Here is an 18,896-nt window from a genome sequence, read left to right on the forward strand (position 1 = left end):
AAAACAAAACAAACATCCCTACAGTTGTTCTTACCATACCAAAGCATCCCTAGGAACAGGGTCCTACCATGACTCAGTTTTCCACATTTTGGCTGTCATCATACAGGCTAACAATAAGTTAGCCAAGCTTTACTTTCCTAGTTTTATTTGACATATAGAATATATTTTTGCTTTCAAAATTACATATCATAAATAAAATCATCAAACACAAGTGCTTTTGTAGATTCTGACTCATCCCTATCTCCTCTGCTCTATGTCTCCCAAATGTTTCTGGGTTTGAACACTGAACTAGATTGATGGTATACTCATCAACAGCCAACTCATTCTATCCTCTGCCTCTCTTTCTGCCTCATTGAATGTGTGCTATTAGCACATTTTTTGCCTTAGGCTTTACCAGGGAGATTGCTCTCAGGAGGATGGCCAAGGCTTCTGTGCCTTGATCTTAGTCACTTCAAAGTCAGGTTTATCCAGCACTCAGGAAGCAGAGGAAGAACTACCCACAGAAACCCTGCCTCAAAAAACCAATACCCACTCCCCCAAAAAAAGCTAAAGTGGGGTTTATAAAATAATTTGGTGCCAGGGATGTAGCATTCAACAAGCCCAGGGGTTCGACTTAAGGCACCATATAAACCTGGTATAGTACATGAGGATAAGAATTTAAGGTCACCTCTGGCTACACAAACAGTTAGAATGTAGGATAGACTAAATGAGACCCTACCTCAAGAAAAAGAAAACAAGCACACACACAAAATAACAAACGTGTAATTTATACATGTTAATCCTTTTTGAGATTTACATATAAACTTTGAAAATTAGATGGAATCATGAAACTTCTATCATAGAAAGATTATAACATTTTCATCATTCTGTTAAAAAAAAAATCTAAAATCCCCAGATTATAGTTTTCTTTTGGGCTGTCTGCTGACTTTGATTAAATTCAGAGACTCAGTAGGAATGACACTTTAAGATACGTGAGTATCATGGAGTAGAGATTAGAACATTTTTACCAGTCTATAAAAAATATCCTCTTTATAGTCAGTTTCTTCCTCTGTCCGAGAAACCCCAAACTGCTTACCCTAGGTTTGCCTTTTCTAGAATGTTGCAGTGATAGAACATGTGTTTTTACCTTATTCTTTTTTTTCATTACAATACATACTTGAAAGTCATCTATGTTTTTCACATATTAGTATGGTTTGGTTTTTCTTTTTATCAGTGAGTAGGATCGTATTGTACTGATATGACGTAGTTTATTTACCCATTCTTCAACATAGAAATGTCTTGTTTCAGGGTTATGATGAATAAAGACTCCATAAATAGTCATATATAAGTCTTCATACAGATTATTTTATTTCCTTGAATAAGTAGCGAAGAGTGAGATATTTAATTGTTTTCATTTGCTTTTCCCTGAGTAGTGGCGTGTTGAAAATGTTGTGTTCTTTGCATCTATATCTATGCTGATGGAGTGTCAGTTCAAACTTTTTGCCTACTTAAAAAATGTAGTTACTTGCTTTCTTCTTATTATTGTTCTGTAAAAACCCTTTCAATATTCTGGATACCCGTCCTTTTAATTTCGTAAGACTTTTTCTGGTTGATGGCTTTCTTTTCATTTTTTGAGTGGTAGTAATCATAGAAATTTTACATTTTGCTTATGTTTGCTATGTTGTATTTTTCTATGACCTGAACTGTGGATAGAATGTAAAATTTTTACAGCCTGTGTTCAAGGATTACCTTCTTTGCTTATTCTTATATATTTTACAACTTTTAATGTGGTAAAATATATGAAATATAAAATATCATTGAAATCATTTAGAAATATGTAGTCCAGTGATAAGTATCTCATTTACATTGTACAGCCATCACCACTGTCTTCACCATTCACAAAGAAAATCCACAGTCCCTAAGCAGTCGCTCCATATTCCTACCGCCCAGGCAGTGTTCACCAATGATCACTTTTTACATAGTTGATTCCAAGATTATCTGCCCAAAAGTCAATCATTTTTTTCCATTGAATTGGCACTTATTGATAATGTAGGATATATACATGTTTGTTCTCTTATTCTCATCTGTGTCTCTCCCATCTCCAGTTAATGATTATCTTATCTCATAAGTCAAAGAATATCCAGTCTTGGGCACAACATTGTCATTACAACCTATCCTAGCTAGCTTTGATTGTCTACTTGGCACAGCCTACAGTCATCTGGGAAGAAAGCCTTGATCACAGAATTGCTCAGGTCAGATTAGCTTGTGGACCTGTCTATAGAGAACCATGTTGATAATCAATTGATGCTGGAGACCCCTTCCCACTGTGTTTTTCACTAACACTGAGCAGGTAGCCCTGGGGTGTGTTAGAGTTAGGGATAGCTAGCAAAGGTTCCTGCCTTTAGGTTCCTGCCTTGAGCTCCTATTCTGACTTCCCTCAATGGTGACTGTGACCTGGAACATTGAGATAAAATAAGCCTTTTCTTTCCATAAGTTTCTTTCCATAAGCCTTTCTTCCCATCCCTGAATACTGCATCGTTATAGTAAGCTTTGACATGAGATTGTGTGCTCCATTAATTGTGATCTTTTTCCAAATACTTTAAGGCTATTCTGCTTCCTCTGATTTTCCACATATCTTTAAAATAAATCAATCAGTGTCTCAAAACTGTCTACTGACACGTTGATAGAAACAGACTTTTGATTTGGAGCTTTTTACATTGAATCCAGATTTAACTGGAAAAAAAAATGAAATCTTACACTCAACCTATTGTCTTAACCATGAACCTGATAAACCTTCCTCCTCACTTACATCTGCTTTAGTGCCTTCCATTCATAACTATTAGCTATAATAAATAACATAGTTTTAATTATACAAAACTCGAATTTTAAAAACTTATTCCTGAGCATTTAATTTTTGGTGTGATAGAAAATGATACTTTGCAGTTTTCAGTTGTTTGTTGCTAGCAAGGACACTTATGATTAACTTCTATGCATTTAGTTTATATCCTACAATCTTATTAAACTTAGTTATTAGCTCCCAGAGCTCTTGTGTATTCTTTGAGATTTTCTTTGTAGGTAATCTTTCCTCTGTGAATAGAGGCAGCGATGCTGCTTTTATTCCTACCTGTGTCTGTTACTTCTTTTTATTTTTCCTTATTGCTCAGCTGAGGATATCTAATGCAATAATAAAAAAGAATCGCAAAAGCAGGAATCTTTTCCTAGTGCTCACCCAATCGTATTTTGGCTGCTGTTTTGTTTTGTCATGATGGAACGCTCTTGAATTTTGTAGTTCCAACCTACATTTTCTCTGCTTTCCTTTTTACATGGTAGGGGCCTCTTTCTGCAGCTGCCCCTATTGGGTATTTCCCACATCGTCAGCAGCTCCTTGTCATCAATATAGTCTTGCATTTTGATGTCTGTGGACAGACTGCTCATTCCGTACTGAATACTATATCTTTGCATCTGCTTCAATTCCCTGCTGGGTGGAGTCTTTTAGAGGACATCTAAACAGGATGAATAGGCTTCTGTCCTGTTCCCTATCACCTCTTCCAGTGTCTATCCTGTTTGCCCTTCTGAATGAGAATTAAGCATCCTCCTTAGGGTTGTCTTTGTTGTTTAGCTTCTTTAGCTCTGTAGATTTTAGTATGGTTATCCTATATTATATAGCTAATATCCACTTGTAAGTGACTATATACCATGTGTGTGTTTCTACTTCTGCATCATGTCACTTGGGATGATCTTTTCTAGTTCCATCCATTTGCCTGCAAATTTTATGGTTTCCTTGTTTTTGGTGGCTGAGTAACATTCCGTTGCATAAATATACCACAATTTCTGTATCCATTCTTCAATTGAGAGACATCTAGCTTGTTTCTAAATTCTGCCTGTTATGAATAAAACTGTTATGAACATAGGTGAGCAAATGTCCTTGTTGTATGGTGGAGCATCTTTCATGTATATGCCCAGGAGTGCTATAGCTGGATCTTGAAGTAGCACTACTCCCAGTTTTCTGAGAATACACCAGATTGATACCCAAAGTGGTTGTATAGGTTTGCACTCCCACCAGCAATGGAGAAGGGTTCCCCTTTCTCCACATCCTCTCCAGCATGTCTTATCATTTGGGTTTTTTTATTTTTTATTAATTACACTTTATTCATTGTGTATCCCCCATAAGCCCCTCCCTCCTCCCCTCCCGGTCCCACCCTCCCTCCCCTTTCTGCATGCATGCCACTCCCCAAGTCCACTGATAGGGGAGGTTCTCCTCTCCTTTCTGATCTTAGTCTATCAGTTCTCATCAAAAGTGGCTGCATTGTCCTCTACTGTGGTCTGGTAAGGCTGCTCCCCCCTCAGGGGGAGGTGATCAAAGAGCAGGCCAATCAGATTATATCAGAGACAGTCCCTCTTCTCATTACTATGTAACCCACTTGGACACTGAACTGCCATGGGCTACATCTGTGCAGGGGTTCTAGGTTATCTCCATGAATAGTCCTTGGTTGGAGTGTGAGTCTCTGGGAAGTTCCCTGTGTTCAAATTTTCTTGTTCTGTTGCTCTCCTTGTGGAGACCCTGTCCTCTCCATTTGGGTTTTTGATCTTAGCTATTTTGATGGGTGTAAGATGGAATCTCAGAGTCATTTTGATTTGCATTTCCCTGATGACTAAGGATGTTGAGCATTTCTTTAAATATTTCTTCACCATTTGATATTCCTTTGTTGAGAACTGTGTTTAGCTCTGTACCCCATTTTTTAATTGGATTATTTGGTATATTGGTGTTTAATTTGTTGAGTTCTTTATATATTCTGGATGCAGAGACTCACTGCTAAACTTTGGGCAAAGTTCAGGGAGTCTTATGGAAAAAAGGGATGAATAGAAGGACAGAGAGGGGACAGGAGCTCCACAAAGAGACAAACAAAGCAAAAAAATCTGAACCCAGGAGGTCTTGCAGGAACTGATGCATCAACCAAGGACCACACATAGAGAGAACCTACACCCCCTGCGCAGATGTAGCCCATAGGCAGCTCATTCTCCAAGTGGGTTCCCTTAGAGGGGTGTAGGGTCAGTCTCTGACATGAACTCAGTTGCCTACTCTTTGATCACTTCCCCCTGGTGAGGAGCCTTAGCAGGACACAGAAGAAGAGGATCCAGGAAGTCCTAATAAGGCTTGATAGGCTAGGGTCAGATAGTAGGGAAGGAGGACTCCCTCTTTTCAGTGGAATAGGACAGGGGGATGGTGGGGAAGAGGGAAGGAGGTTGGGCCCTGGATTAGATAAGGGAGGGGGCTACAGTCAGGATACAAAGTAAATAAACTGTAAAATAATAATAAGATGAAATAATGTTATATCTTTCCTAGAGGAATGTTTTTCCATTTCCATGGCAATGGCGTGGCCTAGTGGCACGTCAGGTTGATATTATTAACAGTTACTCATCATCATTACTTTTTCATTTGCTATATAGATTGTTTCTCTGGTACATTTTTTTTTTAAAGCATGAATCTAATTATATTGTCAGTTGCTTAAATGCCCTCACATCTTATTTCAAGTTTCATACCAGAGCTAGGAAGGCCCGACATATTACTTCTCTCTCACCCTCAGGTTTGCTCACCTCCTAACACTTCCCTTCTTGTCCATTCCACCTTCATTGATCTTTGTTTTCTTCTGAGATAACTGAGTTTCTTTATGCTTCGTAACAGAAATAAAATATCGTATGACTAGCACTTGTAGGATGTGTGGGTCTTCTGGGCTCAAATGTGACCTCCTCAGCCAGCTTTACTCTCTGCTCGGTCTAGGCCCTACTACCAATCATCTGTTATTTTCTTCCTACCATTACTACCTGACATAACATTGTTTAATTACTGGTTTATTGTGTTCTTTTATCTCTCCCTCTAGAAACTATGTCCATTCAGGGCAGGGATTATAATTAGACTTTTGGCTACTTTATTGATTTTTTTTTTTTACTACCTCCCTATGCCACCCCTAACCCTTCAGATTCCTTTGCACTAGATAGGAAAGAAAGAAGGTTAGAAGGGAAAGGAGATGTTGATATTGTCAGGCTACTTACTGTTGATTAGGGGCAGTGGTTTCCTTGGGGCAAGTTTGATCTTCATCATCAGGATATCTCCAACCAGCAACCAGAAATCTAGCAACAGCAGCAGGAGAAGCAGCAGGGGAAGCAGCAGCAGCCTTCTCTCTTGGGGCTCTGGTATTTATTTATAAGAGTTCCCAGAATTGTAAACATAAACTATCCTTGGGCATCAAAATCACGACCCTGCCAAAGAATGAGGCAAATTATAGTCAGCTGCTGTGGACAATCTGCAGCACCATACTCGATACCTGAATTAAAACAAAAACATGGCATTTCTGTTTTTTAAATGAACCAACAGTTCTCACTACAAGGGATACTGACATTGTAACTGAATCTTTGCCTCTGATTCCAATGTTTTAACTCACAGTAGATATTTTGCAAATAATGAATGCTGAATGAATGAATAAAATGTCTACTTTCCCATGCACTTGGTAACTGAATATGGAAATCTCAGTATTAACTTATTCCAATAGTAAAATGGAAACCATTCTAGACTCTCTGTGTGTGTATGAGTATCTCCCTCCCTCTAACCCTCCTCCTTCCCTCCCTTTTTCCCCCTCCATCCCTCCCTCCCTCTAGTGGGCTGTAATCAAATCAGGCCTTGCAGATGCTAGACACCTACCTCTGAGCTACATAGGAGACTCTTAATCAGAAAATGATTTAAAAGAGAATTAAGAAGTTGTAAAATTTAATGTAAGCATTAAAGAAGCAAAGGCCAGAGACACCACGGCCAGTGATTAGGAAAACAAGTTTGAGGAATTTTGATGAACTCCTGCCAAAGATCTCAGCTGTACACAGCACCAAAAATTCTCAAGGGCTTATGCAGAAGTCCTGGAAAAAAAAAAAAAAACTCATTCTGCTAACTGCAAATACCCATTTGCTTACTCATCGCTGCTGAGTAATAACAGGGCTCCTTTCTTTTCTGTCTTCCCATCTTTCGTGAGTTCTTTTCAGGGAAGAGATCTAACATGAAGTAGTGTTGGCCAGTGAGAAAGAAGCATATTATCCTAGGACCCTAAATACCTCTAAGGATGAAAGAAAGAAAGAAAGAAAGAAAGAAAGAAAGAAAGAAAGAAAGAAAGAAAGAAAGAAAGAAAGGAGAGAGAGAGAGAGAGAGAGGGGAGGGGTGAGGAAAGGAGAGAGGCACTAACAACCCAACTCCTAGGCTCACCTCCTTCCAATCGATGATGAAGTGCACTAGTTTTTACTGCTCTTATTCTCTCCCTATCTCCATTGTCTGTCCTCTACTGGCCCCTCCCACCTCCAGTTAGGTGCTGCAGAGGATAATGTCCTGTCCTGATCCTGTGAGACACAGCTTTCAGACACTGCCTTGCCCAAGGAGCCTTATGTGAGTTTGAATGAAAATGGCCCCATAGAGTCAGATGTTTGAATGTTCAGTCCACAGTTGGTGGAACAGTTTGGGAAGGATTAGAAGCTGTGGGCTTATTGGATGAGCTGTGTTTCTAGGGATAGGCTTCAGTGTATCAAAAACACACCATTCCCAATTAGTTCTCTCTGCTTCATACTTGTAGCTCAAAATATAGGCTCTAGCTACCACTGGAGCACCATGCCTGCCTGCCTGCTGTCATGCTTCTTGCCATGATGGTCATAGAGTCTTAACTGTCTGGATCCAGAAGAAACAAGCTAAACACTTTTTCTTATAAGTTACCTTGGGCATAATGTTTTGTCACAGCAACTGAAAAGTACCTTCCTTCACTTCCTTGTCTTTGCATCCCTCTTGGCCTTCTCTAATGCTCACCCTACAACTGAGTTAGGACCCTCCCCTCAGCAGCACTAACACTCATATGTTAAGAGTCTATGTAACTAGAGGCTTCATGTAAGAAGAACCTTCATAACATAGGAATATGTTATCCCTTCACTGGGGTTAACATCTTCAAGATCATGTTTTATCACTTTCATTTTGGTACCAGGTAACAGAGTCTTAACACTTGTTTGAATATCCATTTTCTCTGCCTTGAGCCTGTGGCAGATTAAATCAGAGAGTTTGTATTTGACTTTGCCATTTTTGTCTATCTTTGGGTTCAACTTCTTTCTGACAGTTTTAAAAGTATTTCTCACATGGGAGCACGGGTTTCACCCTTCCTGGATCTCTCCCAGACAGAGTGTATAAAGTGAGAGTTGAATATTCTCTCCTGTCTTGTGAAATATCGTTACATGGCAGTAAGACCTTGGAGATCTGGTGCCTAGAAGGCAGAGTGAAAGTGATATCCTCCAAGAGCACTTGTTCTGGAGGAGCAGAAGGACTCTGGTTTGGTTTCCCAGCACTCATGTGGTGGCTCACAAGCACCTGGAACTCCAGCTCCAGGTGACCCAACACCATCTCTGGCTTCTAGAGGCTACGGAATGCATGAGGTGCACATAAACCTAGGCAGGTACACATACACACATAAGTAAAAGTAGTGATAAATAAAGAGTAAAGAAAATATGACTGGCTGCCTGGTCACATGAGGTGAAGCTGTGTACCTCAAAGCTTCTCCTCACTGTTGTGTGTGGGGGTCAGTATTAAGTTTTCTTTTGCACATTCCAAATTCTTGCATGTGAGGAAGTCTCTAAGGAAAACAAGAGTTCCAGACTTGAGTTGTGTGAGACCTAGGTGGCAAATTGCTATAACTGAAACTTCACTGGGCATGGTAGTGGCCTTCCCTACCTCCAAATGAGGGGAGTCAGCCTGTAGGGTGAGAAACTGGGATGACATGGACATTGCTATGGTTTTACAACCACAGGAATGGATCAAAATTACAGCCGAGACCACTCCAGCTGGGAACTGAAAATTATGGACTAACCAGCCTGGGAATAACCAGACCTCCAGTATGTGGAGTTTGAGCCCTGTACACACTCTAGCAAACCATAATTTAAGGAATGTGAAGAAATACTAGATACATCTAGGCTTTACAAATTACAAGTACCATAATCCTTACAAATGCATCATCTATTAGAAATAATCTCAAAAGGGAAACATAAAGGAAATTGTGGGATTTCAGCAAAATACAGATTTGTGAGCTTGGGAAAAAAGAGGAGCTGTTAGTTGTGATTTCCAAATTAAAACTAAATTCTTTATAAGGAAGGAACTGGGTGACATTCCTTAAAAAGACCACAGAGAAATCTAAATTCTTTAATTTCTATTATTAAAGATGATATATAACAGCCAGGCGTCATGGCCTACAGCTGTAATCCCACTGCTTAGGAAGTTGAGGCAGGAGGATCAAAATAGTTCAAGGCCAGCCTGCGCTATACGGGGAAGATACTGGGTGAAGAAGCAGAAAGTGGATGCTGAAATACTCTTGGGAGATAGTCTCTGTAACCTCAGAACAACCTAAGCGATTTGTTATCTAATCCTTTACCTTGTCGTTTTATATTCCAGTGCTCTTATGCTTATTAACTGTCTAAAGATTTTATAGGCCTTTTAGAAGTATTTCTACTGAAAGATTATATCTATATGGAGGAATCCTGACTACAGGAAGGTTAAGTTGCGCACATTGGCGATTATTTTCTATGACAGATTGTCTCCCTCAACCTGCTTAATTAGAGTGAGCTCCACTACCGCGGTAAAGCACCATAATAAACATATGTCTTCTTCCAGCCCACACACATTCGATGAAGGATGCCATGAAAGAGTCTTTCTCATGCTTTTCTTTTCATCTGGGTTTTTTTTTTTTGAGATGCTTTAAAAAAAAATGTGCAACAGAAAAAATTTGAAGTCAGTGACTCCCCTGACAAGGGAAAAATACCCGAGTCCTCCCCTAAACTGTTTGAAGAGCATGGGTGAAGTTCAGCTTTCCTGGCCCAGCTCCACCTAGGAAGAAAATGGATTTGCAATTTGTAGGTAAATGCCTTGCCGCACCCCCCTCCCCCCAACCAGCAATGCTGTTTGTTAAGATTTGTATTTCTCCAGGACTAAGTGGTTTGATGATCTCTGTTAAAATCAACACTCTGCATAAATTTGATATTTTTTCTGGACATTTTTGAAAGTAGCAAGCTTACTTAGATTTACATAATTTTAGCTTTTTTCACATATACTCTTTTTTTTAAAAAAAATATGAAATTTGGCTCTGGTGTCTTGTGATGGTTGCTGGGAGATAAATCAGCCCACACTTTTTTTCCCTTTACATGTTATTCGTCAGCTGAACACCACTGGGAAAAAAAAAAAGTTCTGCCCAAATTTGGCAAAAAATTCAAACAACAAAATTTTAAATCTTTCCATCCTTTACTTTTTCAAGCAATACTCAAATGAATTTTCATTTATGGAAGCATGCTCGAATATTCTGTTGACATATTATTTTTCTTCCGATGTTTAGATTCCTCAGGGGAAAATATCACAAGTTTACTTAAACATAAGAAGTAGTGTTTTTTTTTCTTTTTCTACTTTAATAGGTCAGTTAAATTTTGAACATCACTCAAATGGAAGGGTATTTTTTTCAGTAGCTAAGCAACAACTTCATATTTAAGTGAATGCTTTATTTTATGCCATCTTATCTTTAAGATGACTGAAAATTACTTTTTAGGACATCTTTTGAGATGTTTTACATCTCTGAATATTATGTACTTTATGTACTTTGTGACTCTGGAAAACACCTATACTTTGAAATTTGTCTTGAAGAACAATGATGTGGGTTATATGAAAGAGATTAAGTTTATTACGTACAAAACAAATCAAATATATGCTGATTCTGCAACATAAATTTCAGAAGTTTTTGGAGTTAAATCTTTGTAAGGTCTATCCGTGGGTTATATTATTTTAAATAGAAACTTTTACATTCACTTTTTTGGAACCATGAAGACTAGTTCTTACTTTTGCTAGCACCTACTAGCAAATGGTGGGTAAGGGAAGTAACTATTTAGTATTGTTCACATTATACTGAATTGAAAATAACATGTATTATTTTTTCCTTATGTGAATTTAAACTTCAAGAGTATGGGAACATAGTAAGCATGTGATGGACGTGTACAAAAGCCCAAACTTCAAGACAAAGTATATGCTTTACCTCACTCATGTGTTGTAAATGAATATGCTTTCTGTTCTGCACTTTCTTAAGCAATACCTGTTGTAAAGTCTGGTTAACTGTTATTTTATTATCTGAATAGTATCAGTTCTTCCTCCCATTGTCATGGCTTATGTACACCCAACACATGGGTTAATTCTAGAATTATGTGTTGAGCATGTGGTCTGTGCCAGGACTGTGCCACTTGCACATTCTCTGAGCTGTCAATCTGGAAAAGGATACACACACTCTTTAGGTGATAAGAGAACATCACTTGGCTTCAAGTGCTGCATCTCATTATATTTTAGTTCTTTATTAGTTGAAAAAAAGATTAGCTGAGAATTACTGAGAACTTTTAAATAAATGTTCAATACTAACATGAAATGTTACCTGAATTAAATCCTCTGCATAAACCATGACCATAAAAGTATGAATTAGATGGTGAAGTTCTTATTTTACATGTAGAGAAATAAGATCTAGTCTCTATTTAAAAAACTACAAACTGACCATCTATTTATATTTCACATATTTCATGAGTGTTTGTAACTTATTACACAAACTATTTCTCTTCTAAACTCTTCTATTTAAAAAGCAAAATTAAAGGTACATATTAATTATTGGGGTTTGTGGCACCAGTTGCTTAATTTCTTACATTTGGAATCGTTTTTAATTAGGGAGACAAAGAAGCAAGGTATTACAGGGTGATAATTCCAGCCACTATGGAAATGATGTTATTTAATTGATTTGAAATGCCAGCTTCTAGAATGCATAGCCATTGTTGGACTTTGAGGAACAAAAAAGGGACAGTGACCTACCCATGAAAAGAATGCTATGGATAAGCCAATCAGTTACTTATCAGCCTGCTATTGTTACTGTGCCAAACCAACGTGCTCACATTGCTTGGGCATGATGTGACTGGTAGTTATGGTCAAACAACACCGTAAAGATAAAATGATGACTTCATCCTCCATGGATAACTTACACCTTGTTCTCGACAATTAGTCATTTTAGGAATACATATGAGGAAAGCGTAAAATGAGCACATGTTCCAACGAGGTATAATAGTGCTTTCAAAGCTCAGGCACAGCCAGAAGGAAAGCCTTTATAAATATAAATTTTGCGGAGCTCTTTTTTTTTTTTTTTTTTTAAGAAAGAAATAATTTTATTGAAGAATTCTGAAGACAGTGTTAACCTTCAGCCTTACATGTGAACTCAGACTTAACGTCCTTGAACAATTCCAGTGACTTTACCTGATTGGGACAGTGAAGGAATAAAGAAAAGACAGGCAAATGGACAGACAGAAACATGGACACAGAAAAGCTGGGATCGGAAGGCCTGGGCACTCAGTTGGAGAAGCCACAGTATACAGAAGCACAGAGTGATTATTATATGCAGTTAAACAGGGATGTGGGGTGACTCCAAGCTGAACCACGAATGCATATTTAACTAAAGTGGCTAAGAGCAGTCTTGGGGCGGGGGGAGTCTTCAGGCCGTAATCATGAGGCTGGGGAGAAAGCTGTGATGTATGTTTTCTACACTCTGTCAGATTTTACACTCAGACCCCCCCCCCCCCAGAGGGAGGCTGCCATCCCTCTGAGACTCACCTGGGGACGGCTCTGCCACACCCATAGGGCTGAGGCATTAGTCCTTGACATGGCTTTGCTTGTGTCAACACCACGCATTCACTCAGGACTTCATCCACTCTGGCTTCCTCCCCTCCCTGAAGGTAGTACTACCATCATAACCCTTCCTGGCAATTCTTAGGTTCTCTGTTGGCTCCTTTATGGGATGGCTGGCTCACCAGATACAGAAAGAAACTGCCAATTCAATAAATGACGTCTGACAAACTGTTAATCCCTCTGAGTACCATCCAAATTTCCCCCTTCATTTTCTATTTCATTTCCAGAATCTCTTTTCTTTCCCCAAATAATTTGAAATAGCCTAATAAAAGACATACTGCCTAACACCTTTAAGGATAAGAGTGATATCTTTAAGGTGGAAATCTATCTTTCCTCACCTTGAAACTCAGACTGAAAGTTTGTGCAGAAATGGAGTCACTGCCTGATTGGCTTCTCCCACCTACCCACTTTCCTTCTCCCACATTTGGCCAGAGCAATCTGCTTCTGTGGGAGTCTTGGAGGAAAAAAAAAGAGAGAGAGAGAGAAGCCCAAAATATCAACTTGGCCGTCTAATTGTTTTTACTTATCAAATCACTCAAGGTTTAGTTGAGGGCTGTAAGTCCTTTCCAGAGGCTGTAATCCAAATCCTCAAACAGCAGAGAATTGTGGGGGACAGAACAAAGAGTGAAATATAAAAGGTCCTATGGAGAGGAGAGTCATGATAGCTCTTAAAATAAGTAGGAGATATAAATGCAGAGCTCAAAAATAAATAAATAAATAAATACATACATACATACATACATACATAAATACATAAATAAATAAGCAAGGTCCAATAAACTACAAACACCCACTCAGCATTCTCCCTGACCTTCTTGTGATTACTGAGAATAAGAGAGACCATGGGAGAATGAACAGAAAAATGTTCAGCCAATGTTGCAGAAACCCAGTTTAGTGAAAGCACTAACTGATCCAGGGAGGTTGTTTGTTTGCAGTTCAGACAGAGCAACTTGATAAGAAAAGAATCCTGAGAAAGGTAAATAATTAACCGCCCAGCCCCGGTGAACACCAGCAAGCTAAGACAGTCATTATTAGACCTTCAGAGCAGTAGCTGGCTGTAGCATTGGAAGAACCCAGCCCGAGACAGTTATCTTTATGCTTCAGGTACTTTTACTTTCTCCTGAGAAGCCAGTCCCTAAGTCAGACTGGGTTACACTTTAGAGATCAAAAGGAGACCTTGTCCAAGACATTAGAGACAGTGCTCCAAGTTCTTCAATGCTTATGGAGATGTTTATTCATCTGCTTCCTCCTGTAACTTCCGTGTTTGCAGACCTAAGTCAAATGGTAGGCATGTATACAGCTATTTGGTAAAAAAAAAAAGTGTTTTATCAAGGAGAGTGATAGCTCATAATCATAGCCCTGGGGAGGCTGCAGTGGGAAGATGACAAGTTCAAGGTCAGTATGGACTACATAGCAAGCTCTAGGGTACAATGAGATCCTGTCTCAAAAATCCAGGGGCTAGGGGTGTAACTCAGTGGTAGAGCATTGGCCAAGCAAAGCAAAACAAAACAAACAAACAAACAAAAAAAGCCATTCATAACCCTGTAGTATCATATGTATGCTAGCTTTTTTTCTTCTGTATGTTTTTTGTATAGATTGTCTTACTGGGAACTTATTTAAAATAGAATGGTTCTTTCTCTAAATTATGACCCTGAATCATCTGGACAGAAGAGCAAAATTTTGTTCAGTTAATCTCATTTTTTTCCTAAGACTCTTACAGTCTGCTACATCCGGGGGAATAATAATCACCAAGGAAATAGCAAGAAATGTAGAAGAGTAAAACGGTAAGTTTAATATTAAAAAAAAATGACCAATGTGGACGTAATCAAATGATGTCTAATTACCATGGTGACTTTTAAAATTCTATCAGACCTAGGGCTGACAGTCAGTCAGACCTTTGAACCTATATTCAAAGACAAACAATGTAGGAATGTTACCCTTCTCATTCTCCTCTCGTGTCCAGTTCTGTGAAGTCAACTCAACTGCAAACCTGAATCTGAAAATCAAATTATTTGTTTTAAAGTTGAGGGGAAACACAATTCTGGGTTGTATAGGACCATGGATTGAGTACATCATTGGCTGAAAATGAGAAACAGCTGCTATTCTTTATGATCCATTTTCACTGCCATTTTAGTTCAGTGAATAAGCTTTAAGCAGTTATTCATATTTTATAAATAAATTCTCCATGTCAAAAACTGAGAATGCAACTTATAAAACATCTCGTCTCTTTTTACTTGGTGAGCAGAATGTTCCACCTGTTTTACCTAAGCCTTCTAATTCTCTTCCCTGTGTGCTTGTGGGTCTATTGAGAGTAAGCATGGAGATGGGAATAGAAATTAATTTCTATTCATCTTAAAATTCTTTTCCTAAAAGTTTGTGTTATTCTGGCCAATAGTTTTAGTCTTTGTGTTTGTGTGTGTGTGTATGTGTGTTTGTGTGATCAATTTAGTAGCACTTCAAAGAAAATCTTTCCATAAAGATGGTTTCCACCAAGATCTCAATATTTACAGAGATAAATTTGAGTTGTACATAAGTTCTACATGGAATCTATCACTAGCATTCAAAAAAATAGCTCACTGCTTTAAAGGATGATTACAAAACATTTGGCTTAATTCTTGCTTTCTCTACTATATCACACTCTTCCCATATGGAGGTTACACAGTAATGTTTTATTTAAAATGAAACCATCTAGAGAAAGGCCCAACAGCATGAAAGACAGTTGTCAAACCCTTCCTACGTGGGGTAGAAAATGCATGGGATGATTGTCACAGTTTAGGAGAGATGTAAAGGTAGTTCAAAGAGCAGGGGCATGTATTGGAATATATGAAACACAAAATGAAAGCATTACAAGTCAGAATCAAGTTTTGGGAACTGAACACAATTCAAAACAATGGACTGTTCAAAAACACAGCTGACAGATCAGTTCTCATCTGTGTTGTCCCAGAACACATCACTGGGGACAAAGGCAGCAACAATCTGGGAAAGTAGAATCAGCCACAGTAGGTTAAGAATGTAGTGAGTACATCTCTAAGATGGGTAAAGTTGGGGCTGGATAATGTTTGACAGAGTTGCTGCTGAGAGCTCAGTCACTAGGAGGCATTTTAACCAATTGACCTGCAAGGCCCTCCCCTTTTCTGGGAATCTATCATTTAAGAAGTGGAATGGAGGTTGTAGCGCAAGTCGTATGGAGATGAGAAAGTTTGATGGAGTCAATGTCCAATGCATGCTTCTGGGCCATTTCAGCAGATCATAGATTCATGGCTTCTTGAGATCCTTCAAGGTTCAGGTCTAATTTGACACTTATCATAACAACTATGTGGTTTCTTTCTCCTTGTGATATGAAAACAGAATAAAATGATGGCGTGCCCTTCAGGATTGCCTCAAGGTGTACCAAGGCCTAGATTGTATTAATAATAGTGGATACTTCTGGTCCTCATATATCCCCTTCAGAACTAAGACACTCACTCATCCAGCCCCATAGGGCCTTGACTTCACTTTGAACAAACCAGAAGTGTCATCTCAGCCCCCTAGCTGCCTATGGTTTCTGGTAACACCTTTGATGGTTAATATTGACTATTAACCTGACAGTATCTAGAACCAGCTAGGAGACAAACCCCTGGTAACTCAATGAGAAAGCTTCTAGATTAAGGTGAGGTAGGAAGAACCACTCTAAATGTGGTCTGTAGCACTGGCTTCTCTCTCCCTCCCCCTATCCTCCTCCTCCTCCTTCTTCTCTCTCTCTCTTTCTCTCTCTCTCTCTTAACTGACTACGGCCATAATGTTCACCCTTGCCTCACTTTCCTGACACCATGCCTCTGCACCAGGATGGACTGTATTCCTTCTTAAACCATTCATCAAAATAGAGCCTTCCTTCTACAAGCTGCTCTCATCAGGAGTTTTGCCACAGGCACAAGCTAAATTGTGAATACTAAGTTTCATCAGAGGTTTGCCTCCTCTTTGCCCAGTTTTAGGACCCTGCTCCTCTTTACATAAACCCCCTTCAGTAAATAGTTTCTTCATGACAGTTTCTTCTAATAGTTTCATGGTTCCTTCTAAGACAGTAGAAATAATGATGGTGCTGATGAGGATGAGGATGCCATTGGGTAGGGGTGACATGAAGTAGACACAACGATGATGGAAACGATATTCCATGCATGTTATTCTCTCATTTGATCATAATGATAGTCTGTGGGTGGACAGGGTCCTAATTTCTTCTCAGGCTAAAAATAAGGGGACTCAGTCACATGAAACATGACTCCACATATAAAGACAGATCTTGTGGAAACCTTGTCGTCTTCTATCTCAATGTTATTTCACCTCATTTCTGTGCCGAACACATCACAGAGCTCAGAACATATTAGCTGAATTAATGAGCTGATTCTGTTGGCTCTTTATTCTTCCCTTTCCCCTGAAAATTGGGGGCAAGAGGGGATTATACATTCAGTGGTCCTGCCTTGCAAGATAATCATGATTTCAACAATTTGAAGTTTTGCATTCAATGGATTTTATACTCACTAGCTCACAAGAACAATTTGTTTCGTTTTGTTTAGAAAATACGATGACTTGTATCTAAGTAATATGCAGAGCAAAGAGAAACATATTTAAAATAATACACAAGAGACTCTGTGAGGTCCTGGCATACTGAGCTAGGCTTCTGGGTTTGTGTTTATTACGTGCAGCAGAACCTGAAGAGCAAGTATTTGTTGTTATTGGTCAGTGAGTGCCATACTTCAGCTGGGTGAGTGCACTTCACTGGCCACTGGCCACTTAAGGTAAGAAGACAGCGTTTCCAAGAAGTCGTCATTGTGTGTGTGTGGGGGGGGGGGACCTTCAAAAAAACTCACCAGAGATAGCAGGAGAACAAAAGATGTTTGTTATGAAAACAACAGTGACATGGCAAAGTGAACTGAAAAAAATTCAGTTTAAGTCCACATGTGCTGAAATATCTGATTAAAACACTCCAGAGATTGGCTTCCCCACTTCGATTTTACTTGAATGAAGCTGTTTGGCTTGTGTAGGCACAGACTTTAAAGGCTGGAGGGCCAGCTTGTTTAATTAACTGCAGAAAGACTCCCCGCCAGGACCTGGGATATTTCACTCTGCAGGAGGGCTAGGTGAAGAGTTTCCACAGCAGAGAGAGGAGCTGTTGAGAGGGGGAGGTGGCTGATTGCAACTCAGAGGAAATAAAAACTATTCTTCTTTCTTCAGTTAGGCACTGCATAAAGACAGGTTAGAAACAGAAATTGTTTCTTTCACCCCAGGAGCAAACCTGGAGTTTGATTTTCAAGCGATGATCGTTCCTAGCCTTTAAATTGGAATAATGCTTTCTCCCCTCCATTTGTAGGGGGCAGAAAGGGGAGGAGGGACACATTTTCTCACCCAGCAGAGAGTCAATGCTGTCACTTTGGTGACAAAGACAAGTTAACAGGAGAAGCAGTTTAAAATAATTTTCATTTAATCAAAGTCTTCTGTGTCACCGGAGCCTTCAGAAATGAAGACCCAAAGACCTGAGGAATGGTATTTATGCTAAGGGTGCAATAAGGAAGGGACAGCTGTGCAGAAATAGGATTGGACGAAAGGGAATGATGTGACCTGGTGAGTGAGGGAAGGGCTGTCCGCTCAGATTTCCTTGGTCTCTGGGCAGACTTGCTTACCAAGGGGCAGCACTTCCCCAGAATAACGATCTTCTCGGGAGGGGTGAGAAGAGAGAGAGGGCTGTCCAACATCCAACCAGCACACACCCAGCTGTCCTCTATCACCAATCACACACCCAAACGTCTTCATGAAGGTGCAACTGTGCCCCTGGGGAGTCTGTGGATGTGCTGCTGTTTAGTCAGAACATATCAACGCCTCTTGTGCTGCGAATATGAAAAAGTTAGCATAAAATAATCAAGCATGATCCTTATACTCTTAATCTTCTCGTAACTTTCTAAATAGTGAAGTTCACTAGGACATCCTAAGTATCCTAAGGAAAGCAGTGTTCACCAGGCTTCACAATTTTTTTTTTTTACATATGGACCCATTTTTAACAGTTGTGTAATGACTCGTGTGTGTGTGTGTGTGTGTGTGTGTGTGTGTGTGTGTGAGCATGCACAGGCATGTACAGACCAGAGGTCAACACTGTGAATCTTTCTTAATCACTCTATACGTTGCTTTTAAAGGT

This window comes from Psammomys obesus, unplaced genomic scaffold (genome assembly GCF_907164565.1).
Source record: "Psammomys obesus unplaced genomic scaffold, mPsaObe1.curated_primary_1811, whole genome shotgun sequence".
Lineage (NCBI taxonomy): Eukaryota > Metazoa > Chordata > Mammalia > Rodentia > Muridae > Psammomys > Psammomys obesus.